The sequence below is a fragment of the Gekko japonicus genome, unplaced genomic scaffold (genome assembly GCF_001447785.1).
Source record: "Gekko japonicus isolate JY-2015 unplaced genomic scaffold, Gekko_japonicus_V1.1 scaffold4077, whole genome shotgun sequence".
Taxonomy (NCBI): domain Eukaryota; kingdom Metazoa; phylum Chordata; class Lepidosauria; order Squamata; family Gekkonidae; genus Gekko; species Gekko japonicus.
Window position 1 is genome coordinate 90986 of NW_015162085.1, and position 4160 is coordinate 95145.

Consider the following 4160-nt stretch of genomic DNA (forward strand, 5'->3'; position numbering starts at 1 on the left):
TCAGATAGCTTAAAACGGCGCCTACTCCAAAAGGTAAAGCATCTGCAGCTAAAACCAGGAGCTTTTGCTCATCGTAGTGAGTCAACACATCATTTGACATCAAAAGCTCCTTTACTCCTGTAAAAGCCTTTTCCTCAGCTTGTCCCCACTTCCATTTTGTGTCTTTATGTACAAGTGCGAGCAAGGGTGCTGCCTCTGATGCCTTGTGAAGTAAAAACGCATGGTAAAAATTGAGCAACCCTAAAAATGACTGGAGCTCCTTTTTACTAACTGGCCTGGGGGCATTTTGAATAGCCGCCACCTTTGCACCTGTGGGGTGTACTCCCTTCTCATCGATGCAAAACCCCAAAAATTCAACACTGTTAACACCCAGTGTACACTTAGACCATTTTACTTTAAGGCCGCCCCCCCGGAAATGTTCCAATACTTCTTTTACCCCATCTAATAGTTCTTTTTCAGACCTTTCTGTGATCAACACATCATCAAAATATGGCACGGTTCCAGGTACCCCTCTTAATAGTCGTTCCATCAACTCCTGAGAAATCCCTGGGGCCACGTTGACCCTGAATTGGAGCTGGCTCACTTTAAAAGCTCCTCTGTGGGTTACTATAGTTTGTGCTTCGGCTGCCTCCTGTGTGACAGGCAGCTGCTGGTAAGCTTGAGCCAAGTCAAGCTTAGCGAAAACCTTCCCTCCCCCCAGAGAAGACAGAATGTGGCTTATTACTGGAACCGGGTACGAGTGCTGCTGCAAGGCTCTGTTTAGAGTACACTTCTAATCTGCGCATATCCGCACAAACCCATCTGGTTTGACCGGTGTCACTATTGGGGTCTCCCATTTACTAAAAGGCACAGGTTCCAAAACCCCTTGCTCTATGAGCTTGTCAAGTTCCATTTCGATCCATGGTTTTAATGCTAGGGGCACCTTCCGATACTTTAACTGTATCGGTGTTACAGACGGATCCAACTCAAATGCAATAGGGGGCCCGTTATACCTTCCCAATCCATCCCCAAACACCTCAGGGAACTCATCGTACAACATATCCCATTTATTTTGACACAGCTTGTTGACCCCATAAATTCCAATGCCTAGTGGCTCGAACCAGTTTAACCCCAGTAGGTTGACCTGGTCCCCTTCAGCAGCCAGCAATGATAAGGTAGCACAGATAAGGTAACACATTTCCCCTTGAACTCCATATTGACAGTATCCCTTCCCACCAAAGGAATTCTCTTTCTTTGAAAGTCGGACACCCTTTTGTCCACAGGCTTGAGCTGCCGCCGACTCCGGGTAGGGAACAGCCACTGCCACGTTGCCGACAAGATCACGGTGACTGATGATCCCGAATCAACCTCCATGTTGCAGGGCATGCCATCGATGAGAGGGGTGATGGAGATCTTTTCCTGAGAGCTGGTGCAAAAAACGGTCAATGCGCTTGTCAGGTTTGATGTCATCTGGCAGTTGGCCTCGGTTGCTCGGGATCACTGTTTCCTCGTGGTTAGGGATGATGAAGGCTTGTGCGCTGACCTGTAGACTCTGGCCAAATGGCCTCACCGCCCACATGCTCGGCACTCAACATCTTTGGCCCAACACTGGTTGTGCTGGTGTTTCCCATCACATCCGGAACACGGCTTATTCCATGCAGGCTTCATTGGGGTCCGCTTGTCCGCTCCTGCCTTTACTGCGTTGACGTCATCATCCGCATCAATGCTCTCGCTGTCAGGACCCTGGTAATGGACACGCTGCTCCGGTAGCGCCGGTCACTGCCGGACCTCTTTAGTTGACTTGCTCGCTGCCTGGCTCCGTTTGTAGAAAACATGTCGGCAGGCAATCTCTGATGGCTGCAGGGAAAAATGGGCCTTCAGCTTTCTTGTAAGCTCCTGGAATGACACTGTCTTAATGTCGGCCGGAGCTACCAAAGACCTGGTGATGTCAAAAATGTTCTTCCCGCAGGAACTCAGCAGGCTGGCTGAGTTGTTGGCCTCCGCCTCGATGTTGTTGGCCTCCAAGTGGAACTCGAACCATTCAAGGTACGCGTCCCAATCTTCCGTCGTGGGTTCAAATGCCTCGAACTTCTGGCTATTGGCCATCTTGGCAGGCTCGTTCACCGGTGCTGGTGGTGCCTCCGCTGGAGTGGCCATGGCGCTGTGCTTGTCCTCATCCGTCATGGGGATTGTTAAGCAGGGCTGCCTCCCCGCTATAACATCCCATCCTCGTCGCCAATTGTTAGATCGCTGAGAATTAAGATCCGGAGAGTGATTTCAACAAAAGTGATCAGCTTTATTGTAGGTACGAACAAGCGCTTGAAAGAAGTCTTAACCAGAACAACTTAACATTGGGAGCTAGGCTCCCTTTAAACATTCCCGGGCTAATGTAGCCACGCCTATTTACAATAAACAACCAATGAGGTTGTGCGGATAACGTCCAATGAAAGTCCTTCCCTCGCAGGGAATTGGTATGATTCTGATTGGTTGCTGTTGTGGAGCGACCAATAGCAAGTTGGCTCGGAGGAGCCTTCCTATGGCTCGAGCTTATCATGGAGAGTTAATGCGGCGATTCTTGTAAGTCTTTTCGAATACACCACACCCGGCCTGTCCAAGGGCCCGCTTGTCTGGGCTCTCTGCAGCCGCGTGCCCCTGGGCAAGCAAAGGGAAGGCATGGGTTGTGGCCTAATATGCTAATGAGTTATGCTGTCAGGGGTGTGGCCTAATATGCTAATGCATTCCTGTTGGGCTTTTTCTAAAATAAAAGCCCTGCACAACAATATCTTAAAAGATCATCTGAGTGGAACATTTGTCCTTTTGATACTGTTTTGACAATAAAGTTTTTTTGAGGAGGAAGATCAAACCTAAATCTAGTCTACAATCTAAGGCTGTCTGCTGTTTTTCTCATTGTAGTTCTATGCCTTTAAAACTGCATGACAGGCATAATTCAACAGGTCTGGTTTCCTACTGCAAGGTGAAAGTTGCAAAATTGTACTGCAAGGTGAATGTCTGCCTCAGCATACAGCTGCTGAAAGCACAGAACTCTCTGCAATCCCTATTTACCATTGCATATAGACTCAAAAAGGATTACATTTAACATATTCAAATAGTGATACAATTAGAACACTGTCCAAGAGCTGTATTTAGTTGGTATGGTTGTCTCTGGGTCATTTCTGTTAGTTACATAGTCCAAGAAAAGAAGCTATTGCTTATCAACAGTCTGAAGCTAGTCTGAATTATCAATAGATAGAATTTTGTCTGAAATCTTTTCCATAATAAAGAAATCCTAAATGTTATTGTACCATTGTGAAATCAACAGTAGGTTCTTATTTTTCCATTTGGATGCAAGTAAGGCTTTAGCTGCTGCTAGTAAAATAAAGATTAGGTCTTTTCTTATGAGTGGAATATCTGGATTTCCCCATAGAATCAATAAAATAGTTTCAGAATGCATAGGTACTATGTAGCCAGTGTTCGCTCTAAGCTGAGTTAGTGTGAGCTAGCTCACTGTTTTTTACCCTCTGGTTCACGCATTTTCGTGCGGTGAACCCAGTACTTTTCAGGAACCTTTACCTTTACTTTATTATTTTAGGAACAGGCATAATAGCATCTAAAGCTTTTTCTTCAGTGACATTTGAGAGGTTTCACAGAGTTCTTCATGGATTTGTTCCCTGCTGGAAAGGGAAAGACCAAACTGAGATTCCTCCACAATTAAAGGATCATGATATAAATGCTACCCTGTCCCTTGCTCTTTGCAGTCCTCTGGCACAATTCCAAATAGCCACTGTTTGTGGCCCTGTCCCACATCTTTGTGGCAATACTGAAAGTCTGCTTGAACTCATCAAAAGGCGAGCTGTAAGCAAGAGCATATCTGTGTCTACATTGATCCTTCTCTCTCTAGAGTCAAAGGTACATGCTGGAGTTGATGCCATTTCCACTCACCCACCCACTGCATAGACCATTGGCTTAGACTTCTCCCACTCCATGTGTGAATTTCTGGGAGAGTGAAGGACTTGTGCCATGCTACTGCTGAGCTCATTGAGCAAAGGTGAGGCAAAACAAGGAGATATAAACATCTTGAAAAATTAGAGTGTAAGAAATAGGAGGCAGGGGACTGCAAGACAGCAGTGTGGACAGTGGAGTAGGGATACAGAAAAGTGGGGGGGGGAGTCAAAATAAGAATG